The sequence below is a fragment of the Lichenostomus cassidix genome, chromosome 14 (genome assembly GCF_008360975.1).
Source record: "Lichenostomus cassidix isolate B80296 chromosome 14, HeHo_3.0, whole genome shotgun sequence".
In the NCBI taxonomy this organism is placed as follows: domain Eukaryota; kingdom Metazoa; phylum Chordata; class Aves; order Passeriformes; family Meliphagidae; genus Lichenostomus; species Lichenostomus cassidix.
The window spans coordinates 5,360,033-5,379,266 of NC_139495.1; the positions used below are offsets into that span (position 1 = coordinate 5,360,033).

Below are 19,234 nucleotides of genomic sequence, written 5' to 3' on the forward strand. Positions count from 1 at the left end.
CACAGAAAAATTGTTGCATGTTTTAAAAAAAAAATCATAAAATGAAAGAGGAAGTGCATCATTTATTATAACACCATGTAGACTAATGAAAAACATACTGCAGGCTGGAAATTTGTTAAGAGCTGAACTCAGAAAGTTTCCACTCCCAAAAAATGCCTTGGGGCCTCCAGCTGTAAGCCTGTGGCTAAAGAGGCCCTATGGTAAACTGACATAAAAAATAAGTACTCCATAAACAGTCAGCTCCTGTTTCACAATAGTTGGAAAGAAATTTTTTAGAAGTATTACCTATTGATGCCGACTGTACTTTATCAAAGTACAGCATTTATGACTAGAATGTTCAGTTGGGAGTTAAACCCTGGGGGAAAGGACATGGGGCACCAAAATGTTTCGTTCATTGTACAGAGGAGAACATGAAAAAGATGAGGTGACTTGCTGAGAGTAACAGAACACCAGCTGGTACTGGCAGAGCTGGAATGAACATTAAATAATTCCTGGCTTCTTGTCCTTTGCTCATTAGACCAGGGTGAACAAGTCCCCTGTTCCTCTCCAGGCTGAGCAGGTGCCACCCCTTGGACCAAGCAGGTTCTTTCATTGTGTGCAAATATCCCCTCAGAGTATTGGTGGTGTTTACACCATCTATGTTCACATGAATGAAATTCGCCACTTGGAGAGGACAAGATGAAGTTTTGTGTCTCTCGTTTTAAATGAAACAGATTAGGTTTAGATTAAAAGTCTTTCTTAAAGACTTCTCTGCTTTGCCAGCCCAGGCTGGCCAGCAAGGGCTTGGCTTTGTCTTTCCCCTTCTGCTTGATCAGCCCTTGTTACTGTAAGACACTCATTCCCATAGACTCTGGGCTTCCAGGCACACTGAACTGTCAGGGTGTTCTCCCAGGAAGGCATTACAGCCTCCATTCCTTCTTCACACGGATTGGGAAGCAGTTTGCACAAGTAATGCCAATTAAACCTTCTGGTGTTCCTCCAGTCTGTTTCTGCAGAGGTTTCCCTGCCTGCCAAAGAGCCCTGAAGAGTCTCAAGGATGATGGGACACTTCCATGGAGTTCAGATTTCACAAACTTAGAAAGATGTGGTAAATTGGATGTAACTTTGTACGAGACTCGTTAGGTGGTTAGTTTGTGACCTTGGAGAAGGACAATCTGAGAGTTAATACTACTAATCTCAGCCAAGTCTTCAGTGAGGAATTGCTAATCCAGTACCTTTTTACAGAAGTAAATAGCAGGTCTAAAAGTCGCAATTTTGGTAAATATTTCCACAGTTTTACATTGATGAAATAAGCATGCACAGTAATAATCACGCTGTATTGCTACAGCTTTACTCACATGAGGTGCAGCCCAGGAGAATGGCAGTCTCAGATGGAACCACTGGGAGGAGAAAAGGGAAAAAAAAAGTGAAACAGTTACTTGTAGGTGATTGAAAGGAATGAAAAGACGATTCAATCAATCTGGTAAATATAGATCGCTTTCATTTTTTTTTCTTGCATCTCCCTGTACCATTGACAATACCCAGTGTTTTCATCCAGTGATTGGAAAATCTGTAATGCAATTGTTCATGGTGTTTGACATTGTAATGCCTCACAGTGGGGCTAATGCTTTTATTTACACTTGTGAGGTGAATTGAAGATCTTGAATGAAAGCTGTATATTGATCTAAAAATAGAACCGTAACTTCCTTCTCCTCATTAAAAATACCATTCTTGGTGGGTTAAAACTGACATGTAACAGTCCCAATATGAAATATCATCCTGTAATATTGTCCTGTGATATGAAACTACAATAAATGTCTCTTTGGTTTGTTATTGTAAGATGTGGTGGGTTTGGCACACAGTGTCAGTCAATTCAGTTTGGTTACTGAGCATGTGTTTGCTCCTTTGCATGCTATGGGGGAAAAATGTAGAGAATTATATTTTATTACATTATAAGAAGTCTAATATATCTGTCCACTCAAAATTTGTAACCACTATTTCAGTCTGCAGATGCAAATTATCTAAAGGCAAAGAAAAAATAAGTAAAGCACTAATTTCCAAATGTATTACAATGGGAAAAATTATATAAATAGGCATACATAAAGCATTGAAGAGGTTTTAGCTGAGATTAATGACTGAACAGTAATATTTGGAGAGAAAGGCAACCTATAAGAGTTGATGAGTTTTCCCCTAAAAAGAAAGATTAACTAGTTCAAGGGTTCAATTATGACTGAATTTTGAGGTGAGTAGAATACTTTGGGAAAAAAACGGTTTAAGACAGCTACTTGTGCCACTTCATGCTTTTTTGTATTAAAGTTTTATTGAGAGATACAATGGTTTGTAAAAGATCTGATCTCATTCTGATGCACTTTTCCCTTCCCCTTTTCTCTACTATTAGCACCGGTTATGGTTGTTACCACCACAATTGCCAGTCAGGGCTCCCCAGCTCTCCTTGGCCTCTCTCTGCCCTCTGTTTGACATCTTGTGGTTGGCATTTAAGGACCCAAGAAAAACAAACAGTGCAACCAGTATTTTGCTTGCAATTTTAGTTCCATAGTTTGATGGAGAATAGTAAATAGAAGGACAAACTCACTGTTTTTATGTGGTCTTGATCTTAAGAGAAAGGGATTCCCATGGGTAACGTGTCTTTGTGATGTGCCACACAGGTGGAAATGGCCAACACCAACTCTGGTGGCCCTGCAACCCTGTGGTAGAGGCTGGCCAGTCACAGTCTGTGGCTGGCCTCCCTTCTCAGGAACAAAAAGAAATGTGCCACAAATCCGTGCAAAGAAAGAGCAGCTCTTCTGTTCATACTTTGATGCAAATTTAAGCTGCATTCAGGGATGTAGTGGGACGGCTGCCCCATGCTTTAGAGCAGAATCTGGTTGTGGAGAGCTTCTCCTGGCTGGTGCCTCTCACTGCTGCAGTCCCACCTGGGCACAGCTGTAACACATCTGGAGTTCTGGGAGCTCCAGCTGTGTAAGGACAGGCTGCAGGAGATGGTTCTCCCTGAGTAATGCCGTCCTTCAGTGCTTTCATTGTGTCCTGTGGGTGTGGATATCACTAGAATTAGACATGTAAACTGTTGAATTCAGCTGGCAAAGTCGCACCAGTTTCTTTATATGCACAGCAAGGTGCATTACTGAGATCTGCATTCCAAGGACCACTGGTGTGTCCTCATGGAGCTCTTAGGGCTGCGCTGGAGAAAGGCTCTGTGGTCACCCAGCAGGCACCAAACAGAAGCTTTGCCACTGCTGACCTCCTGCAGCTTCCCAAGGATAACGTGTGACTCATTGCCTTCCTCCTTAGTTACTCAGTAGCCCTTCTGGATTGATTTTCTTGCTTTCTGATCGCTGCTGTTGAAGTGCAATTTCTTTCATGTAGTAAACAATGTTTCAGGATTGATTAAATCACACCATGAATCATAATAGAAATGCTGAGCTGTACACTCGGCTCCTCACATCTATAAGTCTGTGGAGATGAATAACAAGTTCTGTAGTGACAGCCTTAAAGTGGGTTTGCAGTTTTGCTGGGAGCTGAACTCATTGGTTTTTGCTTTAATGTAGGCAACTTGAGTGGAATAAAATGCTGGTTAATCAGTTTGAAATGAAATTGTGGCATGGACAGAATGAGCATCGTTATTTCTAGATAGCTGAAAGAATGGAGTATGATTTCAAAGGTCATATGTAATTATACTTTTATTCATGAGGCCAGTGTTTCATATTCTAACAAATATAATCCATGTGTTGTTATTAATCATATAGAATTCTGAATCAGAACATAAAATTCCGCAGTGCTACAATTAAGAAAAATGAAAGCGATAAGGAGCAGCAGCTGCGTGGCTAATGAAGGAGTTAATTTCAACGTGTATTTTAGGCCATTAAGTACTACAAAGCAAAAAGTGCTGCTTTGCCAGCACAAACCAAAGGAAGGCAGTTAACTACCACTCCCTTCCCCAGCCAGCATCGCTGGGAATACCAGAGAGCTCCGGCTGTACTTCCGACAGTTGCTTGCACAAGAAATGTGCAAGGAGATATAAATCACTGGTGCAGATTGTCCTTCAGCAAGGAAAATCTTCTCTGTGTGGATATGAATTTTTCTCTGTGCAAATGTTTTTATCCTTTCAGGTTGGATTAAGTTTTATAAAGTTATAAAGCCAAGAGCTCAGGTGGTTTTTTCTGCATGTCAGGACTCTCCAGAGGCTGGGATCTGCAGACTATCCAGTGCATCATTATTCAAGCTGTGCTTTGCTTTTTTTTTAATTTTTTTTTTTAAGAAGTCTGAAGCATTTTCCTTGTGTGGTTTCACAATGTCTTTTTTTTTTCCCCCAACAGCAGGAGTCCTATCACTAGATCAAATTTGGAATTCACTGCTTCCAACAATTGTCTAATGGATCCACATGTTTACACAGCATGACACTGGCATCCAGATAGTGTCGTGAAAGTCCCCAATCAGTACTACTGTTTCATACTTCCTTCTGGCTTAAAAAAAAAAAAATAGGAAGGAAAAAGGGAAAAGCTACAGGCACATTTTTTTCCTGGTACTCAGGGGAGCAGTGAATGGTCCCACTGTTTCAGCCAGCAGTATTCTCTCCAAAAAAATTTGGAAGAGACTTTTTCTTCTACTGTAACTAAAAATGCCAGCTCTCAGGTATTTTATCAGTACTTACTGTATCAATAAATAGATTTTAAAATCACTGAATCGTGGAAAGGCCTGGGTTCAAAGGGACCTTAAAGATCATCTACTTCCAGCCCCACTGCAGTGGACACACCAGACCAGGTTGCTCAGAGCTCCATCACACCTGGCCTTGCTTCCAGGGATGGATGCTACCAAGTGGGAGACTGGAAAATAACATTTCCAGACCCAATCCTGAGATTTTTTCCTTCCTGAGATTCCCAGCTGAATGAAAGCTTTTATCTGTGCAGTACTGTGCTCCTACTTGCAACATCCATCCAACTGCCCTGATGAAGCTGTGTCCTGTGATGTGTCCTTGTGCTGATGTGAGAGTTTGTGTGGCCTTATGGTGACTCAAACCACCCAGAGGATCTCTCTGAAAACCAGCCTGCTGAGGGGCAGGCTCAGGCACTTGGCATTTGCGTGGCATGGGAAGACCATTTGTAATTTACTCGCCCGTGTATTTTGCCAAGCGTTTGATTGCTGCTCCCTGTTATTGGATGTAAATAAATCAGTAGCAATTGCTTGGCAACAACTTTCCACAGGCGTTTGCTCTGAAGAAACAGTCCCTGGTAGCACTGAGTAAAGGCAGGGGGGTTTGGCTCGGGCGCCAAAACTTTTCTTTTTTTTAATCTCATGGGATCTTTCACGTCCACACAAGCAACTGCCTGAAATGGCCAAGTGGTCTTGATTTAATGTTGCTTTATGAACACGACTTGTCGCAGCTGCAGGATGTCATAACCTCTATTTCCTTAGCTTAGATTTGAAATCTGGAGCCATATGATTCAGATGAACCACAACTGCCCTTGCTTTAACTTGATGTATTTGTTTTGAAAGTACTGTTGTTCGCTCCGAGTTTTAGCTGCTAAACAAATTAGGCTGATCTGCACTGGTAAATGGGGAATACTGACCAGCTTGATTAAAAAACTCCCTAAAAGCTGCAAAGAAAGCTCAAGTAATCTGTAGCTCATCAGTGCCAATGAAAATACTTCATTAGTGTAAACTTAAAAAAATCAAAACTTGTTTTAAATACAAAAACTAGAGATTGTTCCTGAGATGAGTATAGTATATGCAAAAACAACCCCAAATTCTTACAAAACTAATGGTATGTTTTACAATATTTCAGGGAAGTACAGTGAGCTCACCAAAAACTGTTGTGGCAGACAAGATTCAGAGTAGAGGATGATGAGCAGAACTGGGTTGGCTTTGCATTCAAAATTCGATTTTACAGAGCTCCTGTTCTTGTGCAGCTTAGAAAGAAGCTTTTGCATTTGAAGTAAAGCCAACAGGATTTGTAAAGATACTTATCTTATTCTCTGGCCCCATTCAAATCACCAGAAAATATTAAGGCTGACAAGCCAGACTCGATATGCTTCTCAATTAATATTTTTATGTTGTAGTACACACAGATTTGCACAAATGCCAGGTTTGAAGTCACTCAGCTGCTTTCCAAGTGGCAGATGCTGCCTTCACTACTGTATGTCTTCTCTCCACAATAGTAAATATTAATGTCAGGGTTTAGTGTCTTTATAACTTGTTGCATTAGCGAAATCTTAATTTAGTCAATTTTAATATGAGACTGAACTTTTCAGTTCTAGGTTCACATGTACAGTGTGTGTCAGCTCCCCATAACTCCTTGTTATTTTTTGCGTTTTGTCTCCTGTTGAAATTTATGTGCTTATTGGTTGAGCAGGATTTTTTATTGCTCTGTAAATTATTTTTTGAAGAGTAACTTATCTAGAGTAAGCAGGCAGAATAGAAGCTGTGCCATGTCCTTTCTGAGGATGCTTGATCATGTGCTTTAGATGTGTAAAATTAAAAAAAAAAAAAGAGAGAGAATCAGTCTTTGTCATGGCTGTTGTCTGTTAAATACAAAAAAACCACTAAACCTTCCCTAGCATTTGCAAACCCACCCTTTTATTGAAGAAATGGAGACACAGCAGAAGTGAAAAATCACCCAAAAGGGTCTGCCTGTGCACCCAGTCACTGAAGGTCAGTCTCAATTGCTGATATGTCCTGTGAGATTTTTGTTATTGCTTGTTATATAAATCAAGATTCATTTACAGGCTCTCATTTGTAGAAACTTCTTTTATTATTAAGTTAATAAATGTCGTAATCTAATTACATCTTAACTTCCAGTTTTTACAATTGCTTGCTCATAGTGCTATTTTGTGCATTTTCTGATTTATTTATTCATAAATGCTCAGAGAGACTAAACAAAAAGTTTGGGAGCTGCGATGCTTTCCCAATGTAGTTTAGAGCTGCTGGTTTGTGCAGTGTGGAACAGAAGCAGTCCCAGCAGTGCAGCATCTGCAGGATGCTAAGTTTAGCAAATCAACATTTGTGTGTCAATAACGTGCAGGTGGATCAGTCTGAGGGCATTGCAGAGCTGCTGCTGATTGTCAGGTGTGTCTGATGGAGTGGAAAAGTGTTGAGGAAATTGTATTCAAATACTGAAAATTACCTTACAATTAACATGTGATTTTACTTGAAGGATTTTAGGCAATTCTACCTACTGCCAAACTGCATGGACTGAGTGAGGTTTCTCTTCCTCCTTCTACTTCCTCTCCCTCCCAGGGTATTGCAACAAACTGGTTCTGAGTTTGGTGTGAGGCAGTGGAGCTATTCTGGATTTAAAAGTTGGTGTTTTGTCTGGAGGCAGTGCTATGGCCTGGGGGCTTGGCTGAATTCCTCAGCAGTGGTTCCATGACCAGCTGGAGCAATTTCTAGCACTTCACCATCCATTCCTTTTTTTGACACGGTCACTGAAAATTATTTACACACCCCAAGATTTAACCCATCCCATATTAGACTCTGTGCAATGTCCCAGCCTTGTAGGCTGACCTGGCTTTATTTATATTCACACACACCCAGAGCTGACATTTCACATGTGTCTGTCAGAGCTGATGGCTGAGCAGCACTTTCTGTAACCTGCTGACAGCTCGATGGCACTGAGTGTCACCAGGCAGCTCCCAGGAGGGGATTTGTTTGGCCCCTGGCTTGCTCAGTGAGTTGACCATGGGCACTTACTTGCCCAAAAGCCCTGTGAATGTGCCCACCTCAGGCCCTGCAGCTGGGATGGCTGCACTGCCTCCTGCTTTGCTCCATACTTGATGGCACAGGATTATCTCCCAGCTAACCTGCTGCTGGCACAGAGCTGCCTTCGAGTCTGGCATCAGCACTGGCACTACCAGAGGTGAGGAGAGGCCAAGGGAAGGACAGGGAGTGCTGTGGTGCTCGAGCAGGGAGAAGCTGGAGGTGGATGAATGTGTTGTTGAGACAGAAAAGAAGAATGGGATTTTGCAACAAGGAAGAAGTGGTGTGGTTGATTTGCCACATCACAGTTCTCAGTGGCCCACCCATTTGTTTTGACATAAATACCAACTCTCCAGATATGTTGGGGCATGAAGATGGCATGTACCCTCAGACTTGTGATCTTCAGGGTTTGTTATTGCTCTTTGAAGAGTGTGCTCGCTGTTTTAATGTTTTGTTTGGAGACTCAAGCATTTAGATTTGTAATTCTGCCCTTCTGGCCATTTCCCTGGTTTACCTTGCAGAGTAAACATTCTTTTGTTCTGTTTCCCAGACTTCCTTTTCCTTTTCTTTGCTGTTGGCTTAATTTTGAGATATGATACTCAAGTCAGAGGTGTCTCCTTGGGAGCAAAAAAAAAACCCCAACAGCTAAGGGCTTGAGTGAGCTAACTATTTTCTGTGTTTAGAAGCAGCAGCTTGCTTTCCAGTATTCTGGAAGTCCTCAAACACAGATCCTGCCAAAGGCACTGAAATAGCAGCAGTGCTTAGGAGAACATGCTCAGGTTTGCTGGCAGCTCTTACAAGCCACTTAGAATAAACAGGCACATTGCTTGCAGTGAGTGCTCTGCAGTTTGGAAAGCACTGCTGAAGGCAAATTTGTAAAGAATTTCTTCTTGTGGTCATAATTCTCCATTTTCATTTCTACTACAGTGGGCCCAGTTTCCTCAGGGTTTGATATCTAGGATCTTAATATCAAATCTGGAGTTAATACAGCTGTATTTGGAGACTAAGACATTTGCAGGGTTCATAGCAATAATTCACTGTGTGGCACAGTGTGGAGCTCAGTGTGTTTTAAACGTTCTCCCCCTGTGCACGGACAGATTTTTATAGCTGAATTGAGAATTAATAACATGCTGGGTTCTCATATTCCAGGTCTGTTTGTTTCTAAATCTATACACAGAATTTGGACTGGGCCATAAATTTCTGCAGATGAAATGAAGGCTGATTAGAATTTTAATATTAAGGAAGGAAATGGCCTTGGGTAGTGCACTACAGAGCAGAACAGGCCTTCTGTTAATACACAAGAGTATTACTGTTTTCTTGAACTTTGCCTTCCAATCCAATTACGACTTGTGCCTAGAAATCATAACTCTGGTGCCTCCCATTTGATAATGTTGAATGTTATCCTTGTCCAAGCTTATATAATTTCCAGTAGTAAAAACAATCTTGATTATGAAACTGCTAGATAATATACTCCTAAAATTGAATTATGGGCAATAGTACATGGTCTTTGTTGATAAACAAAGCAGAGTCATGATGGTATATCAAATTGACCCAGTTCTGTCTCAAATTAAATTAAATCAAGAGTTTTTTCTTGGGACATGCAATTCCTGTGATGAAACATTGTGCAACTCACACTTCATGATAAAAATGAAGACAAAGCTTTCAGTGTAAATGATTGGGTTTTTCCCCAAGTAAAGCAAAATAACGGGAATCTCTGTGTTGGCTTTGCTTTTAAGCACTTCAGTGATAGCATCATGCTGACAGTATGAAAGGAGCTCACACAAGGAGTAGTTCCAGGCAGTTCCTTATCAGCGTAAGCCATCCTAGCTCAGAACGTGTCCTCCTGTGTCCTCCTCCTCTGCCCTTGCTCCTAACTGGGTTGGAGCAGATGCTGCATAATTCCCTGGGTCTGGATTTACCAGTCCTTGGCTGTGCACATCTTTGCTGCACATTTACAGCAGAAAATGTTACTGCTAAAGTGTGGAATCACATTCTGGTGTTATTTCATGAAAATCGATTCTGATTCCTCGGTCCTTCAGAGTGTGTCATTAGCATAGTACAACTAATAATTTTCTTACAAAGGGAATGGTAATTGTATCCTTGTTTAGATGCTGCCTGTATATTTATAGGATATAAATATATGTAGCCAAATGTGGTGGCTAAGCTTGGCTGCTTCTCCTGCTGGTTTCTGTGGCTTTGCTTCATTGTCCAGAAAGAGTGACAACATTCTCAACTCTCTTGCATCCATCACCAGGTTTGGGGTGATGTCTACTCACAGAAAAAGATCAATGCATATTTGTTTATTTGGCCCTGTAAATTGTATAGCAGACCTTTATCATTTATTATCTATCTCTAAGAAGTTTTGTTTAGAGTTCTCACACCATTAAAATGTCACTTTAGTGACACAGTCTGAAACATATTTATCCCACTCTAAAGTCTCAAGGGGTTGTGTACAGGCTGTTATGCAAGTGGGTTTACTTTAGATTTCTTCCCTTTTTTCTTTAATCACTTGTGTAATGTGTTTGAAGTGTATTTCTGATGTTGATCCCTTTTTGTGTTCCATTGGGGGCATTTGGTTTTGCAGCTAAAAGGATTGAATACTCAATGATCTTTTTGCATGTGTACATAAGGGGGTGTTTTCTTCCTTCAGTCAGAGAAAGGCATTCCTAGGATTTAAGGACTGATAAAGTAATGAAAAATATAGCAAACCCAAAAAGGCTAAAGTAGAAATGCATTTTTTATGATTTGGGGATTTTATTCTGTAAATCAGGGCAGAAGGAACAAACTATTTGAGAGACACCATTCCAAATGAAAAAATTCAGATTATTACGTTGTGTCATGCACATTGTAAGAACAGTATGGATGACCTCTGACTTCTTAAGTGATTTTTTTTTTCCCCCCTGTATTAGCCCACAAGTGTGTCCAGTATCCAGAATTATACAGATTTGTGATAACTTGGTATAATGAATCTGATGCTGGGAAAGAGAGTTGTATTCAAAGATTTTTGTTTTCCCCTTCTTTCTTACAGCAGAAAAATGCTAATGTTTCCTTTCCTTTCTGAACTTCCAGACTGGAACCATATTTGATAATACTGTTCCCAAGGAAAAGTGCCCTTCACAGATCCTCTTTGTAGAGCATAAGAATTCTTTTGTTTGCTTTCTTGCAGGTTTTGTGCACAGCACAGTAAGTTTAGCATTGGTATCTGCATTAGACTTGGCATTTCAGCAACATTCCAGTTTAAAGGTTCTGCAGTGATTCAGAGCTGAAGGTGCAGTGAGTTGGCAGTTCTGGAGAGCCTCATTTCTTTCTGGTGCCATATGTTATCTTTGATCAGGAAACCACTTGAGCTGAGATGCCTTCAGATAGAATAGGAGCAAATATAGAAGTCGAGACCTTAATAGACAGTTTTGCTGCAAAGGAGGATCCAGTTGTGGTTTTGCCTACAAACACTTTTTATCTGTTGAATTACAGTTTTTAATTACTCACAAATGTGAGGGATTTCATGTCAGCCATGTGAGCTCTATGAGCATTCAAAACTGAATTATCACTACAAGTTTTCCATGGATTTTTACTTCTTCCCCCTCCCCAATTCACTTCCCTCAAAAGCTGAGGAGAAGGGAATGTGCCTGAAGATTGCTTTCTTCAGTAGACCAGAATGGAAGGCTAAGCCAGTGATCAGCTGGCATCTTATACCAGAAGTTCCTCAAATGATCCAGGCAGAACCAAGTGGACATGTGTGTAACCCAGAGCACTGAATGAATTTTGCAGCTTTGTCAAGGGTGTCTCCATCTAAGGGCTTCCAGAAGAACTGGTGGGAGTGCAGCTAACACCTTCACCCATCATTCTTCCTGAAGGATGATGCTGTATCCAATGCTTGCTCAGGCAAAGGCATCTTAATCTTATTGTAATAGGTTCTAATTACTCATTTCTGCAGGATCCCTGTCTGGAAGTCACCACAAGCCAGATACTCTGTGAACAATTATCCCAAGAAGTTCTTAATTACTGTGGAGTCACTACAGCTCTTTAAATATATTGCCTGTACCGATGCCATAAATCCATTTTCCTCTCCACTTGCTATGGAGCCCTTTGTACTCTGGGTTCTGTGTTAATGAAGGGACAAAAGAGCTGCTGTGGCTTATTCCTCATGCTGCTGCTTGTCACCTACAGCTGAGCATTTGCCATGGGGACATGGCCACAAAAGACCCTGATAAGCCAGCAGGTCAGGTATTATATGGCCTAGTTTTTAAAATTCTGATTATCACTGGAGAAAGAGCCAGAAAAATGCCATGGAATTGTCTGTCTTTGTAGTGGATTTTGTGGCTTCCTATTTGCAACATTTGTTGCGAATAAATTTTTTGCACTTTGGCCAAAACAAGACTGTTTTTATGACTTTACTTCCGAATGTGTTGAAAGCTTATGTTGCTGTGTTATTTACTGTACAGCACTTAAATAACTTGATATACTGAACATATGCTAAAGCAGAATTCACAAATGGCATCTTCCTCCCTGTAACTTCAGAAATATTTCAGAGAACCTGCAGTTGATGTCCTACTGCAACCATGTAACTTTGCAAGGAAGACAGATGATTTAAAAGTTTTTGGACAGAATTATGAAAATTAAAAATATTTGAAATTTTGACAGTATCAAGAACATTAAGCCTAATTTGACTGAAAGCCAAATACAAACCTTAATCTAAGAAGCTAAAAGGAAAGCAATGAAAGATACAAGGCTTTTACTAGGGTTGAAGGATTTCAGAAGCCCTTAGGGGTCTGTGTGCTCTTTTATATGGGTTATGTTTCTGACACCTCCCAATATGGATTTAAAGTAGTTTTTTATTTAAAAAGGAAAGATATACAGGCAGTTTGGCAGTAGATCTACTCTTTGAATAGATAAAAATGCCAAAAAACCTCTTGACAGTTGCTTGTAAGAGGAGCTGGATTAGATATTTTTCTGCTTTTATTTCTAGTAAATTTATTGGCTGAGCAGCTTAAGAGGTGTTTCAGGCTAATTATCCATTTGCAAGCAACAACTGTTTCTCAAGCCTTTTGATCATGTTCCAGTTTTAAACTGAAAACAAGCCTTGATATGACTACACTTTTCACTTCTTTAGACTCGGGCTTTTGTAGTTAGTCAGAAATTTTGCACAGATTTTAATATGAGTGTTTCTCCTGTCAGATGTCTGTTCCTTTCACCGAAATGGTCTGGTGATGTAGATGTTCTTACAACTGAAATGTGTGTAGCAATGTCACAGGTGTGCTGGGAGGGAATCACGAGGAGAATTGCTTTTAAACAAAAGGACAGATTTTACTTGTGAACTGGAAGACTGTGATCCCTTCAGGTGTTACTTCTACAGCAGAAATCATCAGGAAAACCAGCTCATACTTCATACCTGATTCAAGGGTAAAATGAGTACCCAATTTAAATTAAAACCAGTACCTAAACCAGCTCTGCTTACTGAAGTGGTAGATGCAGAGTGTTTTGCCTTATCACTTCTTACAGCATGTATGTCTTTTCCTGTTAAGGCACTCCAGTTCCTAAAAGATTTCCCACTATCACTGGTGTCCTGATAGCAATAATCTCTTAGGAGGGGTCTAACCTGAGACAAGATTAAAAAAAAAAAAAATCCTAAAATCCTGTGAGCTTGATCTAACTTTTGTTCTGTGGTGGCCAAAGGGTAAAAGAAATCCTTTTAAATAAATTTGTTCTCTTTCTAAATAGATAACTAGCCAACTGCATTTCAAGTATTTGTTCAACTGATCAAATATTGCTTTAGGTTTAGAAAACAAATTAACCAAATGTTTGAAGAATTAGACATTTTGTACCTGAACAAGTCTCTCTGTCATTACTTCTGCACCGATGACCCTGAGTACTGTGGTCAAAATAAAAGACCCTTTCCTTGAAAATAAGTCAGACAAATGTTTGGTTTTTTGGGTTTTTTGGGTTTTTTTAGTTCTTCATAAAACAACTAAAAGGTGGAAGTTCACACTTCTTTTTTTTTTAACCCTTTTACTTATGAGAAAGTTTCACCAGTGTGTCAAAGTTACTTCTTCTATAGATACACTGATTGGCTGAAGTACTTCTATATTAGCTATATATATATATTTGGGCAAAACCTTAACTTGATAGTTGAAAGTTAATTTGAATTTGAGATAAACACGTTTCTATGTGTGTGGGTTCAGAAAGCAGAACAGTCTGTCCTGACACTAAATAAACACAGTTCCCAGGTGGAAATTCTCAATTTAGATGTCTGATTACCTTCTAACTCAATCGCTGTGCTTCAATATCCTGGCAGTGTTTGAATCATTGGTATTAGACACCATTCCTCTTCCTGCCCTGGAAGTAGAAGCTGTGAACTCTTTTTTCACACTCTTAGTGTAGGATTTTCTACTAATTAGCTAATAGCATGAGTGGACTCAGAGACACAAAAGCATATCAAAGACATGCTACCTATGACTAAGAGTTTTGAATAGATCACATTAAAGTTTTGACAGTAAGATTTTGAATTCTCAGTTGATTCTTATGCTTGCTCTGCTCCGTTCTGCTGGTATGTCTCTCATCACAGAGAGCTTACGTGACTTGGGTGGTTATTGGATGTTGTGTTTATAGAATTGTGAGAATATATAGAATTATATAGAATTGTGAGCCTTTTTAAAAGGTTGCTAGAGTTTAACCCCTCAAAGCAAGTAATGCCACTTGCTTTGAGTCATTGCTGACCTGAGTGATGTCTTCATATGTGTTGTGAGCCCAAAAGGAAACGCAGAGGGAATGACAGAGCATGGCAACACTTGCCTTGACCACATCTTGCAATATATTTGTATTTGTACAGTACATGAAGATAACCTGTTTTCATTATTACGTTAGGTATCTTAATGAAGTTATGGGTATGAGTTATTATTAGATGGCAGCATTTGTTTGTTTAATTAGCTGAATGATACAAGTGAAATTTCATTTTGAACTCAGTCATCATCTGTTAAACTGCTGGAGCAGTTCAATAATTGACTGCTACCGTTACCCACTCCAGAATGAGCAAGCAAACCCATGAAGTTTTTGCTACAGAAACCTTGTTTCTGATGTCTTTTTTGACCTCTGATGGGTAGGTAGTGAGTGAAGGAGATTTTCTTGCTCATTCCACACTGCAGGAAGCAAACCAACATCTTCTCACTGGAGTTACACCTTGAAATGGCTACAAAAACTTGACAGCTCCAGTGGGAGCTGCTTGTTTGCTGCCTGGCTGTGCCTCAGAGTTTCTGATGGGCAGGGAATCAGTGTCTGTGCTGGACAGAGAAACACTGCAGCTCAGGGAGTCACAGCTCCAGCAGCCAGAGGAGAAGCTCATTGAACCAGCAGCTCACCTGAAAGGATTAAGAACCAAGGGAAACAACCTCTTTTATACTCTCAGTATAAATGCTCTCAGTATTGTGAAAATGTGAATGTGAGCCCTGTACACTGTAAGAAATTTATTAATTGCTATACTGGTTGTCTGTTGCCATTTTTAAAATTTGCATGCTTGTGTCTGCAAGAAATCAAAATTGTAAGTTTTTTAATAATATGAAACACCTGAGTTCAGGCCCTTGGAAGCAAAAATTATGCTCTCTGCCTTTACTAGACCTACACTATCATTTTGAAATGAGAGGGAAATAATTGAAAGCCCAAAACAGCAATGCATGATGCTAATAAAGAGCAACAAATACCAAATGATCTGTGGTAATTTGAAAATTGACAAGCTGCAGTTCATCACCCCGATATGGAAAAGGTAAGATACACATAGCAACATTACGTGTTTTACACTTATGTTTATTTTAAGGAATGGTGTCTTCAGCCAGAGGGTGCAAAAATTGGGATCCCACAAGCTGCACATCCACTTGCCTCCACCTTTCTATCACCTCCTCTCTTTGCTGGCAGAAATGTTCACAGTGAATTGAATTAACAAACTGATTTGGTGTTAAAGTAACCTTTGTGAGGGGACAGAGAAGTCATTTTCACACAAATGGGTTCACGAAACTGTGCAAACACTTGTGCCAAGGAAGAGGTGGGAGAAAATGAAGAAAGTGTCTTTTGGCAGCAGTACTGACTTATGCAGTTTAAACTGTTACTAAAACTATTACCTGAGATTGTTATTCATAAGTGTAAAGCTTTCTTTAGAGCCTAAACAGAACTATTTGGTTGTGTTTTTTATTATTTCACTGGAAGCAGAATATGTTACATCAAATTTCTAAGCATACTGTTTGTTCTGCTGCAGTCCCTATGTGGCTGTATTTCTTCCAGTAAGTTAATAATCTCTATTCCCTATAATGTGGGTATTCTAGTGTAAGGCAGGCAAGGAAGAAATCAGAGCTCTGTGTAATGACATTAAGCTTTTAGGTTACAGACAGAGCAAAGGACTCCCAGCTGCTTAACGTGTGCCCTCTGCCTGAACTCGCTTTATCACTTGCTATCTGACTGCTCTCAACATATAAAAAGTTGCTGTGATTGATAGTCGGTTATGCAGTATTTGTCAGGGTGAACTGAATCATTATGTGTACAGATTCAGGAATACAGAAAAATAAAGCTGAAAGAAGAACAACAAAAACTCTGACATCTTTTCCATTCATTAAGCTTTCCTAAGGCAACTATTTTTGTTTGCTGGAGTTAGTGGTTGCTGGTTTTTCTAAGCAGCAATTGCTGAGTGATTTAGAGTACATCTCTGCTCTTTTGTTTGGATTTCATTTGCGAAACCATTTAGAGTTATAAAACTGTCAACTTAAGAACATTCTATATATTTTGCCAGTGAGGGCCTCCTATATGCAGAGTTTATGCATTTCTCTCCATTTTGTGTGCTGTTTGAATTCTCAGTCTATATCACTGTTCTTCTTTGGGCTGGTTGTTAGAATAATTCCCACTGCCTTCTTTAGAGCAGCAGAAATCCTTAAAGTAATTACAAAACTGCGTCTCAGATTAGTCATTAGGTATTGCTAACCACATCTCACCCTTGGCCAAACCTAGCCCAGCAATGCAGTAAGAGAATGTTCTGCTGATGCTTAAAAAACACTTGAAATTTAGAAACCCTGACTGCAACTAGAATTGAATCATGCACCTAAACATTAGAAAGCATCGACCAGAACTGTTAGTTAATTACAGCAGTTAAACCCATGGTGTCGTACCTCTCCAAAGTCTCAGATGCCCTAAAATAACTACAAGCTGGGAGTTGAAAAATGTTGTGCTAACTTTATTACCTACTACTTGGAGCTTTGTGCATTGTTTCTCTCCTGCAGAATTCCTTTGGTGGTTAAGTTTAACTCCACATTGCATTGGGGAAGCTGCAGGGCTCAGGTCTGTCAGCATTCTGCAGAATCTTAATCTCTCCTGGCATCTCTGCTGGCCCTGTTTCATGCATTTCATGTATTTATTTCAGATTTCATGCATTTCATGTATTTATTTCATATTTTCTATTCCTGTTGTTCATAGGGTATGGCAGATTTAAGTTATCAAGTAGTTAAATTATATGAATGTGGCTGTGACAATGAATTTGTACCTCTTATTGTTCCTGGATGCTTGGTTGGTCATGTACAGTGGGAGATAAGTCAGTGCTTCAAAACTGCTTTGGCACTTTTGGAGCCAAAAGTTTTTTAGGGTCAATGACAGATTTTATGAAAGCCTTAAATAACTGCAGAGTTCACTCAGTGAATCTGGAAGAATCTGCGCAGGAAGTACAATGTTTTGTCTTCGCTATCTTGATAGAAAAACAGGTTCTGATTTTCCTGGCTTCCCTGACTTTTCCAGTGTTCCCTGTTCTCCTTGACTTCACATTTCAGTAACCATGCTTCCTGCATCCCTGGCAGGAGATCATATCTCCATTTCTACCTTATGACCTTCCAGTACAGTTTTAACTCCCAGTATTCCAAGGGAAAGTATTAATTTCTAAAGAAAGTTTACAAAAAGAAAAAATGAGAAAATTTCTTTGTCAAACTGGATTTTTTTTCTTTGGAGTTTGCAATTTTACTTAAGGTGCTTTAAGAAAAAGTTGAGTTTTAATTAAATCTTCAACAGAGAAGTATCATATCTGCTTGCTCATTTCATGTTCATAATAACAGAATGTCTCTCATTAAGCTAGAATCCTTATTTGAATTTTGATTGTAGTTTAATTTTTGTTTCAAAGTATGTTTTATTGTTTGCAACTACAGAAAGAAATATGAAGTTTTTCTGTTACCATTCAACGAGGAATTCTGACATCTTGGCTTTTTTTCCAGACTAGTTAATTTTTTTTTTTCAAATTTTGTTTTGAAGATCAAGATTTCCCTCAAGCTGGACCTTCCATTTGCTGTTAATCTCTCTCTTCCTTTGCTCTCCTTTTTCTCTGCCAGGCATAAACTACTTCACTTTCAAAGCTCTGCAGTCTAATCCCACTGTAGGCATTATCCCTCTGCACTATGGAAATGTTGACTCTTGGTTCACTAACAACTCAAACATTTACCTTTGACCATCTGTGTTTTCTAATGACCATCTCCAGTGCCTTTTGCTGGGCTGCCCTGTGTGCCATGAAGAAGTTCCTTGTTGTTCCTATCTTAAAACTTTCTTTTGATCCCTGCAAAATTACATGATAACAGAACAGGTATGTGATAAACTTAATCCTCCCATTAGTGGGTGGGTCCAGGCTTTCTTGGTTTTAACATGTTATTCTGTCTGTAGTTATCCACTCTATTCTGCACTTAACTTTAAAATTATGTGGGCAGCTGCTGTCTCCTGTTGTATTTATACTTGCTTTATCAAAGATGTAAAATGTAACTTCAGCAGATAAAGCTTGGCTTTGAAATGACCATGAGTTGTAAATTCAGTCCATGTAAATTCTAGTACTTATTTTATAAATAAGCTTAAGCTACATATTATTGAAATGTAGATTCATATAATTTTATTTTAGGATAACTTGCTACATGCCTTAATTCCAAAATAAGCAAACCCCACCAGCACCTTGATTTGTGCTGCTTTTACAATGATACCTTTCAGTGTGGTCTGTTGGAATACAAACAGGTTTTATGGAGCATTTTTACTAAACAGTCAAAAGGTTTTAATTTAGCTTCTTAAATCATAATTGTTTCTCAATTTTCTGCTCTGCCTCTCAAACGCATAATGAAGGCACACCTGATGCTATAAAAACCAGATGTCATTTCAGTATTTTCAGCTGTGTGATAAATTTGGAGGGATTAAAAGTTGGTATCATAGATGTATAGTTATCAGAGAGCTCACAAGAACAGAAAGCATGTAGAGCATTGCTGAATAAATAGGATTTTGGAGGGTATTGCACTTTATTTTCAGAAACTTTAAAAATGCTGAAATTATGGATGGAATTTTCATAAGGAACTTTCAGGAGACCATTTCAAACTCACAAAGAAATTAAAATTCTTTCTCCCTACCAGTCATGTTTAGTACCACTTGCACTTGCTCATGGGGATTTGAAGAGCAGCAGGCAGACCTGAAGGAAAGTCAGATTGTGTAATTCATGCCAGCTCTTAAAAACATTCCTCCTTTACCATTGTCCTTGAGAAAGAACTTAAAATGAGATGTTCAGTGG

General features: G+C 39.3%; 2 protein-coding genes across 2 annotated transcripts in view; one reads left to right on the forward strand and one right to left on the reverse strand.

Moving 5' to 3' along the window:
• Positions 1-19,234, forward strand: part of CHLSN (cholesin) — a 119,036-nt gene that overhangs the window by 65,678 nt on the left and 34,124 nt on the right. The window lies entirely within an intron of this gene.
• The window catches only part of GPR146 (G protein-coupled receptor 146), a 45,967-nt gene that overhangs the window by 22,362 nt on the left and 4,371 nt on the right, over positions 1-19,234 (reverse strand). The window contains exon 2 of the mRNA XM_085074604.1: positions 1,338-1,379. The gene's annotated coding sequence lies outside the window, so the exon portion shown is untranslated. The remainder of the gene's footprint in view (positions 1-1,337; positions 1,380-19,234) is intronic.